Raw genomic sequence first — 14,540 nt, 5'->3', positions numbered from 1 at the left:
CGCCACCCCCTCGGCCCCTCTGGTACGTTTCCCCATTCACACCTGCACAAGCTCCTCCGCGTCTATGCCATGGCACCGCCTATAACGGCGGTAAACACTTAGCTTGACGCCTGCTGCCGCCAGGCTGCCGGCAAAGCCCACCGCATTTCGCCACTTCCGCTTGCCGCCGCCTATCGCCATCGACTTTCTCGACGCTGCTCACGGTCGACCCAGCTCCGCTCGGTTGGGGAATCTGCCGTACTGAGGGTTCTTTCTCATGGACGACAAGGTAACTAATTTAACAAGATATTATCTCATCTCTTATCCCAGTTCATCTGCCTCCTTTAATCACCAGGCAGAAATCACCATGAATTCATTTTTATTCGAGTTGATTTGAGGGTTTTCTTTCATTCATAGAATGTACAGTGCGCCGACACTTCAGGACTTTGCGACCGCTGCCAGAGATTCCATCTCATCGTATCAGATAACTTGAGGACGCGCGCGGTATGTTCAATCTCACCCTAAATCAGTTCGCATGGCCTACTTTCCTGAACATATTCTAAATATTGCTACATTTGGATAAAAGGTGCCACATGCACCATATATGTCAAAGGGGATTTTTTCCCCTCTTCTTTCTATATTAGGCAAATTAATGATGTATTGTTCTTTCGATTACTCTCATTTTTCCATGACATCATGTTTACCCTATCTGTTTAATTATAGATTTTTGTCCTTCGATTTCAATTGATGTACAGTTCTTTCAATTTGGGCCCATATTTGCATGTTACCATATTTTCTTTAACAATCCTACCATTATCTGTAGGACATCCCTCGCTATGCAACAGATTATGTAATGCACAATTTTTCCCTTTACATAGATCAAGGCTCCACGAATGTCATACTGCACACAAACCATGGATTAACAATCGTTGCTACTGTAAAACTTGATGAACGTGGTGACTCCTATTTTGGCACTGGCTTTTGGAATGAAATTGCAAAGTTTTATGTACTGAAAGCTGACACTAAAATTGCACTGCACAGCCTGGTCATGAGATATATGCTAACTTTCCCGACAAAATCATCCGTCCAGACTTTGTTCGAAGTAAGTTTTCTTTTCAACTATCTGCATATGTTGAGTTACCCAACAATGTCAAATGAATTGTGTAGTATATAAGCAAGCAATTGTTATTCCCTTTTCTTACTATATTCCTACCTAATAACTTCTAGTTACCAATACACTTTTCTATTGCCCTGTTTTAACTAAATATTCCCTGTACTCCCATTTCTATCAGAAAGCGCCGCTGACAAGGAGACTCCGGAGGTGGAGAATGGGGCTGCCAACAAGCGGAGGCGGGGCGAGCTAGAACCGCAAGCGACTCTAGCAGGTCTAGACTTAATCAGCAGCCTCCCCGATGATATGTTGAGAGTCATCACCTCCCTCCTCCAAATCAAATATGGGGCACGGACAACCCTCCTTTCCCGGCAGTGGCGCCTCCTATGGAACTCCAGCCCTCTCGACCTCATCGACACCCACGAGCTCTGCCATGGCTATCGCAAAAGCTTGGATGCGTTCTCCCAGATCCTCGGCAGTCACCTTGGCCCAACCAAAGGCCTTAGAATGGGCAAGTTCCGTTCCAACGGCAAGGACCGAGCCAAGCTTGACGACTGGTTCCGATCCCCCGCCCTAGATCAGCTTGAGGAGCTCACTTTTGATGATGGGATATGCGGTCACTGCCAACGTCAGCACTCCGCCTCACGCCCACGCTACGCGTCGCCAAGTTCAGGAACTGCCATTTCCCGCCCCTTAATGATGCACCCACTCTTATTCTACCACGACTGAAGCACCTCGAGCTCGTCGCCGTCTGCCTCTCAAAGGGTGATATGGAGCACCTGCTCCGTGGCTGTACTGCACTCGAGTACCTTCATCTTCAGGCGATCAATGGGTTGAGTACCTTCCACATCACCTCCATGACTCTCCGGACTATTTATGTATGTTGTTGGTGCGGCAGGAAGACATCACAAGATGTGGACCACGGTATGGGCATCCAGGACACACCTGCACTTGAGAGATTACTTGTAGTTGATCAAGAAGGTCCAACAAGAATCAATGTCATTTCTGCGCTATAATTGACAGTGGTGGCCTACTCGTCTGACAAATACTCCGAACTTGTTATTGGATCCATACCCGTTCAGGTACAATAGCCGCCTTCTACCTCTCCTTCTACAAATTAACATCATTTCTAATTTTGAAGACGTTTGTTCGTCTGTCACTCAGAAAATGATTCCGACAAGCTTGACCCCGAAACTGCGCAAAGTGAAGGTCTTGGCACTAGAATCTATCGGCCCTGACCTGGAGCAAGTTGTCAGTTTCTTGAGATGCTTTCCGTGCCTAGAGAAGCTATATATCGAGGTGATGTTAGTTTCCTATTAAATGTTAACCATAAGGGAGTTCAATTTGTGACCCCTTTTTTCAAGTTTAAAATGACAATGTACTACGATTTCTGAATGTTCTTTTGGAGGATTTCAGTACATACATGTTCCCCCCCATATTGGTTGCTTGATGCATATGGTTACAATCAATAAGCATTTCTCCTTTGGATTAATCTGTACTAGTTTTCTTAGGGAACTTTTCATCCACTCCAACCTCTTGTGAAGAAGGCTACATTTTTCTAGAATGTAATCAAATACCCATGTTAATCATGTCAGATCGAAGATGGCATGTTAGTGCATTTTACAAATCCTGCAAACCAAATAGCTAGGCCTGTAGTAATGTTCAAAACTGAATGTAGACACTAACACGTTTTCTTCTTTTGCAGATAAGATTAGGCCCAGTGGTGGATAATGTGATACAGTATAACAATCACGTCGAATGCCTAGATCTGCATCTCTCAGAAATTACTTTGAAATCCTACCGAGGGACCTTACCGGAGATTATATTCGCCAGGTTCTTTGTTCTCAGAGCAAGGGTGCTGAAGGAAATGAGGTTTGCCCTACATTTATTTCACAAAAATGAATGGTTTGTTGATCAGCGCCGGGGCTTGTGGCAGAACTGAGTAGGCTCCAATAATGCTGAATTTCATTTTGGAACTTCAGATGACAGAGTAATCGGAACTCATCGTGTCAATCCCATACGTGACTTCTCAGTGGCTGACCCCTTTGCAAAAATTGTGAGGTTTCGAAGCCAGACTTAGAAGCGGTGATATTAGTTTGAACCTCTCTCATATCCATGTTCAGCGGATCAGCGCGAGCATTTGCAGCTGATGAGCTGAATTTCATTTCTAATATCAGTCTGAACCTTGTAATCTTCGAATTTGAGCCATATAACTCTGGAATTTGAACCTTGTAACATTTCAAGCTTTTGTGGTACAATCGTTGAAATGGCATCGTATGAGACTCGTATATTGCTAGCACTATTTTGACCTTAATATGCAATGGTCTTAGATTTTATTAACCATTCTCGAATCAGTTTACCTTGTCGATCTCACAGCACACGATCTGTATAGCTAACTCGACTGCGATCTTCGACATTATTTCACACAGTTGGTTTCTTCCATCGTGTGCACTGTAGAGCGCAGAATTAATTATTGCACTCGAGTGTCCATGATCACCCTTCTGTGTAACTTTGACCACATCACCCAAGGGTAAACTTATGACCGAAGTCATTCCACACAATAAAGGCCCACGATTTGTCCCTCTTCTAGACGACGCGTGGCCAAACTAGCCACGCGGGAAGCTTGCGTGGTAGCGCGGGAATAGGCTCACCGACGATACATTTGGCGCCTCTTCGAGCCCACGCGTGCGGTGCGGTGTTGTCAAGCATGCACTGGAATCCTCTGTTATGAACGTCGTGACAAGACGTGACGATTATAGGCCGGCCCCCATTTATTACAGGTGGCCATATCGCGCCCCACCATTGCAAGAAGCACACCCACCACGAGAAATTCTTAGAGGGTACTCCAATGGCGCTCCGAGCGGCTGCCGACGACGAGCAGCAGTTCACCATGCGTGTCGTGGTGGACAACCACATAAGGTTCATGGACCTCTCGGTGGTGTACACCAACGGCCCGGTCTGGGTGGAGCACTCCATCCACATCATGGAGCTGTTGCTTGCTGCAGAGAAGTACAAGGTGGTCGGGTTCGACCTCGAGTACACCCGCACTCGTGCCGGGTCTCGTCCCAAGGTCGTCGTCGCCCAGATGTGCGTGCGCCACCACGTCCTCGTCTACCACTACTGCCTGCCCACAAGGCCTTGCGAGCATTTCACCAGGTTTGTCAACAAGCCCCACTACATGTTCGCTATGCTCAACATCACCAACGATGTAAAGGCGCTTGAAAATTCGGGCATCGCCTGCCAGAATCTTGTCAACATCCAGGGCCAATACAAGATCTGGGGAAGCAAGGAGCATGAGAAGGACTCACTGGTTCACCTCACCGAGGCCATCATCGACCCCTACTACAAAGACATGAAGGATTCGTTCAACAGGGACAAGCGTGCCTGGCACTCGGCCTGGATGGAGAAACTCGACAAAGCTCACGTCGTGTACGCGGCCAAGGAGTACACGAGCTACGACATGTACATGTGGATCGTTGACATGAGGAAGTTCCTCCTTCCCCAAAACGGCCAGGGATCCAGCCGGAAGCAGAGCAATGGCAAGCATCGTCACAACAATGAGAAGATGATTAGATCCTCGTTTCTTCTACTTTAGTATGCATGTAATTGCTTTCTTTGGTGTGTGGAAATGTTATGTGTGTAGTCACTTGTGTAATTGTATGCTTAATTTGGTTATGCAACGCTGTCTTTTTAAGTATATATGTTGATGCTCTGTAGACAGAGCGTAGATGTTGTGCAGACAAAGAAAATCACATCGCACATGGACTAAACAATGGGACCCATCGGTGATGTTTTCATCAATCACTCACAATTGTATACTAGCAATCGTTTGCTCACAGCACATGGCTTGTTAGCAGTAATCGTCTGTGTTGTTATCGGTCTTCGCACACGTTTCCTATTACATACTGTTTGCCTCGTATCACACACATCTTGTTCATTTGAACCGTTTCTGTTCTCATGTCTCAACGCAAACAGTTCATCCGAGTGAACCGCATGCCGTATATCGCACACACCTTTGATCTGGCTAACCATTTCTTTTGTGTTGCCTAATCACAAATAGTTCATCCGAGTGAACCGTATGTTGTACATCGCACACACCTTCATCTGGCTGCCCATTTCTTTTTTTCCTCCTCATCGCAAATGGTTAATTGAGCGGAACCGTATGCCCTGAATCGCACACGCAACTAAAATCTAAACTGTGTTTGATGCATCCTCCATCGCAAACGTTTTGCACCTTTTTTGATGGTTTTTTTACACCACCGTTTGCGACTATGGCATCACACATAGTTTCGTTGAAGGGTCTCTGATCGTAGTGTCGCGTTAGCAGCATCCTGCAGTACTGGGGTTCTGGTGCAGTGTGGTTCGGCAGTCGATGGAGAAGAACATGAGGGGTGGAGGGATGGCCTGGCCAACGGTGGGGTAGTGCTTCACAGCGAAGCGTGCTAAGCAAAGCTGCTAGGAGTAGGAGGCGGGAGCAGGTGGTCCCGGTGGCACTGGAGGAACAAGACGAGAGATTGAAGATGGATGCCGGTCGTTGGATGTAAATCCAACGGTTAACGATGTCAGAATCATTTTTTGACTAAGTTGACAACGACTTGCGTTGGCTTCGACTTATTGGCCCACATTTCAGCCTCCTAAAATGTGGCACGTATTCAACCCATTTTTCAGAATTTACAGTAAATTTGATCTATTTTTTTTAGAATTACAGTCCATTAGCTGGGCTGGGTGAACAAATAATGTAGCGTCCATGCGGCCCATTTATTTTTTTCCTAAAAAATTACAGGCCATTTGCACTTTCTCGAAATACACGATTTTGCTGGGCAGATTCTAATTATAATGTTGGGTTGGGCGCAACAATGTTATCAAAAAATAAACAAGGGTTGATCATTTTGTTATAAATATATTTAAATAATAATTGATTTATTATTACATTGGTCCTTAAATCTTACCAAGTTTTTGTACACAATCACCAGGATTTTCGTTGCCAAAAAAATCCAAGATTTTATTGTTAAGAAATTATTTTTATAAGTTAATAAGATGTGGGATATTGTTTTCTGACATATGTAAGTATCTGTTAAATATATGATGATAATAAAAATAATATATAATGACATATAAAATAATTTAAATATATATAATATAGTTAGAAGGGAAACATAAGTTGGACCAGGTGTTGCTATCCTTACATAGAAAAATAGAATAGACCTCTGTGTTTTCTTCAAAAAATACATAAATTGGCTGCCGATGTTTCAGGAAAAATAAAACCTCGGATGGGAGGTCCATAGGCCAGTCGATACATGATGGCCCTCAAGAAAATACAAACCGGCATGTCGTGGGCTGCGCATGCTAAAAAAGAAAGCCTAGACGGGGCAGCCCAAAACCCAGCTGATAGTTGCTGCCCAGTGATAATAAATGATACCTGCCAGCTCCCTAGCTTCGTTGTGAATTTATCTCCTAGAGTAACTATGTTGAAGCACCTAAACAAATGTAACTATGTTGACAAACCCATGGGCCCCAACATCAGTATAGCATTAGGAGGAAGTATTTTTTTGATGACGCACTTGCTTGTGTACGGCCATAGACCTGGTGGGTCCCGATTGTCCGCCTCTCCACGTACAGTCCTCTCCAGATTCCTCTCGTTTGTTCAGCGTGTTCACAATGGCAGACAGCGGCGCCGCGGCGAGCGCACAAAGGCACATGAGGAAATCGGACCACCTGAGGCAGTGCCTTATTTGTAACGAAAGTACTGAACTAGCCCAGTGGCCAAGTGACACTACCCGATAGCTGTTTGGCCCGAGTTCGATTCCACCTGATGCAGGGAAAATATCTCCAAATTTTTTGCCTCTGCCATTATTGACATGTGGGTCCCCATTGTCATCTACGCACACCACGTCCAACACTTGCCAAAACTTCGTCCCTCGTTTTCTCTGTTTTTTCGCACACTCGACATTGTGTGGGCATTTTGAAAATAGCATATCTTTTTTATTGTGCATCATATGAAGATGTGCTATGCATGAATGTTGATCACCATGACGTTAACTTGCTGGTAGTTCCATTTTCGACCATGAATAAAACTTCCAACATGATGTTAACACTGTTTGAAAAGGCCGTGTTAATATAAATGCTCTGCCTCTGAAAGTTGCAGTTTCTTATCTGAAACTGAACTTGCAGTTTCTTATCTGAAACTGAACTTGCAGTTTCTTATCTGAAACTGAAACTTGCAGTTTATTCTCTGAGAATCACATTGTCTGCACTTTTATACTCCTATGAAACTACATTTTTAAGTGCTAAAAATAAATCTCTAGAATTCATAAAATACTTTATATGCTCAATACTGCAAATCTGAAATTCAAAATACATTCATATCTGAAAGTACACTCAAATACACAACACAAAACACAATTCATAACCTGCAAATACTGACAACCCTAAGCTCCTCCTGACAATTCACAACCTGCCCGACTATTGGGCTGGGGGGCAGTCCCCTCCTATTCCTCGGTGGCAGACAGCCGCGCTGTGAGACGATGTGAATGGCGAAGGAGAGGATGGCAGGGAAGCGTCGTCGGGCCAACTGCTTTTCTCCTCTTGCAGTTGGGTTCGGTCGACGAAGACTCCGCCAGCTCGCTCTGGCATGACACCCTCACAAACGGCACCCTGTAGATGCTCGATCCTTCAATCTCTGGTGGATGCTGCATCTGGGATCGATACTCCCACCACCGCTCCCTCACGATCGGATTCGGTGAATCTGTTTGCTCCATGGCCCAGAGGAGCAGCTCTATGTACTCCCGCGCGACTCCATTCAGGAGTATCGCCGCCTTTTCGCTCTGTTGCAGATATTTGGCCATGGATGTCGCCGTCGCCGCTAGTTGGTCCTTGTTGTCAAACCAAGACTGTATGTTCAACATCCTAGCTAGCTTCACAAGGTCGCCGTCTGCGATGCTCATGTATCGGTTGTACTCCTCCATAGATCTACTTCTCCACAACACCTTCACTCATCGGCGGTGGTTTTTGAATGGAAGAGGAGAGGAGCAGCGCTGGTTTTGGATTAGAACGGGAGAGGAGCGACACTAGTTTTGGATTGGAACATGAGAGGAGGGGCGGTGGTTTTTAAATGGAAGAGGAGAGGAGCGGCGCTGGATTTAGATTGGAACAAGAGAGGAGCGGCGGTGGTTTAAGAGGAGAGGAGCAGCGCTGGTCTTGGAAGTATTTTTTGGTTTTGCGTATTTTGGGTCAAAGTTTGACCATGTACTGTATTTCACAAGCAAAATGTGAATGCATGTCACCAAAAATTGTATCGATTGGTTCGTATCTGAATGTACTTCCAAATTATATTATTTTTGCAACGTATAACATATATTTTATTTGTGAAAATCATGGTCAATTATGACCCAGAATAAAAGGGAGACTAGATAATGTGGGGTCGCTTTCTTAATTGAAGGGTAAATTGATTTTGATTTTGATCCAGTCACAGCGCGCCGGCCCTCTTGTCCAATCCTAAATCACTATCGCATGCTCCTCTCCCTCTTCTCCATTGCAAAACCACCTCCTCTCCTCTCCATCATCTCCATTCCAAAACCACTGTCCCGCCTCTCCCTCTTCTCCATTGCAAAACCACCCCCTCTCATCTCCATTCCAAAACCACCATCTCTCCTCTCCCTCTTCTCTATTGAAAGACCACCGTCTCTCCTCCCATCTTCCAAAGCTAGCACCGGACCACTCAGAAGGACATCTATGGAGAGGATGTAGCAGCGAATCAGGCAGATCACCGGCGGCGACCAGGCAAAGTTAGCCAGGTTGAAGGAGATCCTTACTTGGTTTGATAATGAGTGGGAGATTTCAAGGATGGTGAGGGCCATGTGGCAATGTATGCGAAAGAGCGAGACAGCGGCGATGAGGGCGGCGATGTACTCCTCGGCGGCAGTCATGCCACAGTCCTTTGAGTTCATCGAGTATCTCCTCTGGGCCATGGAGCAGACAGATTCGCCCGAGGCGAAAGTCAGGCGGAGGTGGTGGGCGTATAGGACGAAGGTCGAGCACCCAGAGGATAACGAATCGATTGAGTACAGTGTGTCGTTCGTGAGGTGCAGAGCCAGCCGGAGCCACAGGAGTATTCGTTCTCCCACCGCAAGAGGAGGTCTGATGGCGCGATGTTGCTTCCCCGCCGTGCTCCACGGTTCCCTTGACGCTCGCCTCATTTCAATGGTGGCGGTAGGGCTTAAGGTAAGCTTTGCACTAACCTAATCTTCCATATGCTCATGCTTACAATCAATGTGACAGCTAATGAAAATCATGCTTACAATCAGTCTTCGAGTACTATGCCAATCACCCTAAAATAGCTCTGGACCTTTGGGTCAAAGTTGTGACACTGTGTACAAATAAAGAAAAATAGATTGGTGCTTCTTTCAGAAAAGAGTACTCCGTAGAAAACTGCCAATATAAGCTACTAGTATTTGGTTAGCGGATTTTCTGCCGAGAAAGATCCATCCACAGAGAGCACCACACATCCCACTGGTGGTGGTGGATGCCAATGCGTGCATGGAGCATGGTTGGTGTTGGTAATTTTTACTTGGCACACCTCGCACTCTGCATATATGTCGGTTCCATCCGTACATTTGTGCAGTTCCACCAAAATGCAGCTGAATAACTCTGTTTACACAGATAATGAAAAAGCATGATTACATTATAGTGGCACTAGTTCATGAAACAAAAACGAATAAATAGAAGAAAATATTCCATAGTATCATGGTATGCCATGCCGCGAGGGCGAGATGGGCCCTGCGACGCCTCATACGGTACGCCTCATACTGGAAATTGACCTAAGTCTCCCCGATACACCTTCTGCCAGTGATGAACATCAGTGTACAGTGGTAGTACAAGGAGGGGCCTTGAGACATTCCAATCTCAATTTTTTGCACATCAACTAAAATTAAGCACCGCAGTTTGCAGAAACGCTTAAACATTAACAATGGGACTAGTTGATGAAACATATACTAACAAAGAGAAGCACTTTCTTTATCTACATTGGAATTAAATGATAGAGAGGACAATCACTCTATTTTAACTGTATTATTACTTCATTTTATCAGTGACAATAGGGTCGAGCAGGTGGCAAACGAGGTGTATCGTGCGTCGCAAGGATGGAGGCCGGGGGTGCTTAGGCTGGGATGCTGAAGCTGGCTCTTTCAGTCCCTATCTCCCCCCCTGATGTTTCTGCGGTAGCATTGGGTTGTAATCCAAACTTGGTCGAGCTGGTGCTGCATCCCCCTACATGCCTAGCTTATGTGGCGAACTTGTCTCCTGCAAGTACTCAGTCCGTTCTAGTAGTAGTTGCATAACTGCCCGCTTACACTGAGATGTTGTTGGATAATGGTTTTCTATGGTTGGGTTTCTTTAATGAAATTAGAGTAAACCCCCTCTTTCGATATATAAAGAAATCAGTGGCACTAGCGGTGCCAAAACATTGCCTCAAATTAATAGTGCCATTAGATTAAGGTGCAAAATAATAACATTACTGCTTTATCATGGTAGTGCCAAAATAGTAGCACAAGAGCAGACTCAACATGCAGGATCTTTGGCAAATGGTCAGACCAAAAAGGAACATACCTCGTGATGGGAACCATATCTGCAGTCAACGCTATCGTAGAAGGGATGACACCAGTCACCAACATGGATGACTCAATTCATGGGACCTTTTGGTGCAGTTCACCTAAAATGAAGCAATGTCCCATGAGCTAGCAGCTTCTTCTTCTTCTTCTTTTAAGAAAAGGGCTCCAGCCCCGGTTCCATTTCCATCAGAAAACGAAACCCACATAGCTTCTTTTTCATTAGTTGCAATAAAATTGAGCAACATCAAGGTTGGTTGTGAAGCTCCTAGAATGTTCAACTATAATTTGGATATCATTTGTGCAGTTCAACTAAGATCAAGCGTGAAATGTATATGTTTGTTTGCACAAAAAAGGTGGAAAGGAGGGTGACTAACAAGTGATGAAACATACATCAAATGAAAATAAGCATGTTCCTTATCTGAATGGCAATCCTACAAGGACAGTAGCAATTCCTAAAGCAACACAATTGCTAGATATTAGTGTGGGCATTAGGATTAACTATGACAACCGTTAAATATGACATTACTTTAATGGTGCCATTGCTTCATTTTACCAGCAACATTACATTAACAGCTGCTACAGAGTCGGTATTTGGGCACGGGAGAGTAGGCGGACCACGACAGTTGCATTTCTAACGAAAAGAAGCAACTTATCTTAATGGGAAATTTAGCAGGACATAAAAAAGTGCCATTGATTCATATTAGTGGAGGCATTACATTGAAAACAACATTGGTTTAACGTGTCCTTACTTTTAACAGTGCGACTGCTACATTTTACCAGTGGCATTACATAAGAGTGGCTTGGGGCAACAAACATCAGACAAGATATCTGGGTTGGTCCATTTTTGTCTGGTATAGCCACCTTATACTGTGTGAGGCTAGCAAATCTAGTGCTGGACTTACTCTGTTGACTTGTCCCCCAGTCCCCACTTTCTTTCCTTTTTCAACCAATAGATCGGGTTTATATTGAGTTTGTACTGTGTTTCCCTTTATTTCCCTATTAGACCTAGAGACCAGTTGGATAGCCAGTCTCTGCTACTTTTCACCCCCATTCTTTCCTCTTTCGACCAGGTCCTAGATTCAGGTAACAAATCTTCCCCCACCCGCCCCCACCCCCTTTCTTTCTTGTTTGAACCAAGTACTACTAGATTCGAGTGCATGAACTAGTTTTACCTGTTAACAGTAAAAACTTAGGTGGCTTTCGAACAGCTGATCGATCCTATCTACGAGGGGGCCTGAGAAATAGTAAAAGATACAAATGCCGCAACGTTAGGAGCTCGGGAAGTACAGCAAGGCCGGTTTCGAAGGAAGTTATACCTGAGGGTCGCCGGGATGTCGCTAGGTGGGCGGCGGGAGGCCGGATCTGCCCACACTACGGCAACGAGGAAGAAGGGGTCGGAGGCCGTCCCTAGCCAGCGGTGCTTGGGAGAGAACAGCAAGGCACGCTGATCAGGATGCACCGGCAGTGGGTATCAGCCATCGCCGAGGAAGACCGCGTGAACATTGCACCATCTCACCTTCCCCGGCGGAGAGGATCTGACTAGATCTATGACCAGTGGTGAGTAGAGAGAGTGTGTGGCCACCGCCGTCGTGTTTAGATCTGGAGAGGACGAGACAGTGTGAAGAGAGCAAAACTAGCAAGCAAGCAAGGAGGCTCCTGCCTATATAGTGGAGTACTAGTTTTCTTTTGTCTACCGGAGCCGGCTTGACCTCGTCAATGACTATCGAGAAGTCTTCATGCACGTGCCCCGGAGGCGCAGTTGTCGTCATTTTGGTCTGAAGCACCGGATTATAACATATAACACGAAAAAATACCACATGACAACCTCACTGCCCAAAGGAGACAACATGAATCCCGGCGGACAAACTAGACGAGGATCAAAGCTCAAATCAAAGATAAACTCGTAGAAAAGGGGTCCATCGATAGATGTCGTAATTAACATAGCCGGCTTGACCTAGATGGCAGCCGAGTAGTCTTCGTGCATGTGCCCCCAATGACTAGCCCCTTGGAGGAACTCAGTTGTCGCTGTTTAACCCTCGCAGTGATCCGAAGCACATGACACCTAATTTTGCGAGATGACAAGAAACCTTTTTTTAGAATTCTAACCAGAACTACAGCCCCGTACAACACAGCCTGCACGATATGTAGACGATAGCCAATCCAGGCGTGTCTGCTGGAGTCTGGTCACAAGCATGGACAAACTAATCTTCCGTGTCTTGCAGGGAGCGTCCAGGCACCAACGTCTGTACAACACTTCTCTAGTACTATCGCTCGTCTCTCTCTTCTATTAACTCACCCGACTTGCGGGGCCGGGGAGTGTGCCTATGGTCGGTTCTCAATTGTGGTCCCACATGTGTGTGCAGACGCAATATGACACGTGTTCCATTCGGAGAGCGGCGTGCCAGACCGACGGACCGTCTGGGGTGCGACGCGAACGCGACGGGCGTGCTGTATACTCTATACATGTGTACGTCCATTTTCTTCAGGCTTTGCTCCATGGCGCAATCCATGGATACAAAATTAGTATACTGTACTATTTAAAAGTCGAGGGCGGGGCTTTCCCCGCGCGGTAGGCGGGGCAGTTCCGCCTAGTCGGTTCGACAGAGACGCGAGAAGATGAGGGAGTAGGCTGCTGCAAATGTAGGGCTGTGTGATTTGACAACGAGTTACTGGTGGACAGGTGGGGCCCCGTGATTTGACTTGCCATTATCATTTTAACTGCGGCGCTACGACTGGCGTGAGCCTCCCGATTCCTGACCACCTCCATACAGGTGCCTCTCCCAATGCTCCACCATGTAGAGGCTGGATCTTGCATGAGAGCGCACTCCTCCACTTTTTCCTTGCCTCTTTCCTCCACATATGCAAAAATGCCATGTAAAGCGGGCTTATAGCCCACTATTGTACTTGCTCCTACAGGTGCTAAGCCTGCCACATAGGCATAAAGTCTGATGTGACAAGTTAATTAAGAACAGGGAGACTAGTTTGGTGACCCCAGGAAGAAACGATGCTAAGCGCGTGTACCTAGGTGAAAACACAATTTTGAGTCTATAGCTAATTAAATGAAACAAACTTAGCAACAAAAAATTAAGCACCAATGCATTGGGGACTTGAGTTTCTAAGCCATTTAATGCCCTTAGCACCTCATCTAACCACCATTTCATTGGAAGAGGTCACTCCTTGGCAAATGCAATAAATACTATGAAGAAAGAGATAGAGAGAAGTAAAAAAAATACTCTTATAGCCAACCTTATAGCTAACCTTGTTGTAGTATGAGTGACTAAGTGATGACTATGTATGACATGCCAACATCAGACTTTATGCCTATGTTAAGTTCCTGTAGCATGTTGATTTCGTGCTCTGAACATTGCTACCTGAGCGCACTATCAACTTCGAAGAGATTGACCTCCAAGAAGATATGTCTTATCATGAGCACCCCGTTGCTATTCTTGAAGAAACTGAGTGCAAGACTCGCAACAAGTCAATTAAATTCCTGAAAGTGAAGTGGTCGCACCATTCCGACCGGGAAGCCACCTGGGAATGCGAGGACCATCTCCGTTCCGAATATCCGGAGTTCTTTCAGTCCTAGATCTCGGGACGAGATCCTCTCATAGTGGTGGAGTGTTGTAACACCCCGCATGTGACTTGCCATATTTGTAACTCCGACTCTTGCCATTTTCGGCTATGTGCTATGATATTCCCTCCGTGGTCGGGTTTTGTCTTTCGTTTTGCATTTTGTCATGTCATGCATTTCATATCATGTCATCATGTGCATTGCATTTGTATACGTGTTCGTCTCATGCATCCGAGCATTTTCCCCGTTGTCCGTTTTGCAATCCGGCGCTCCT

Source organism: Aegilops tauschii, chromosome 6 (genome assembly GCF_002575655.3).
Source record: "Aegilops tauschii subsp. strangulata cultivar AL8/78 chromosome 6, Aet v6.0, whole genome shotgun sequence".
NCBI lineage: Eukaryota > Viridiplantae > Streptophyta > Magnoliopsida > Poales > Poaceae > Aegilops > Aegilops tauschii.
Note: the sequence above shows the minus strand (reverse complement) of the source record.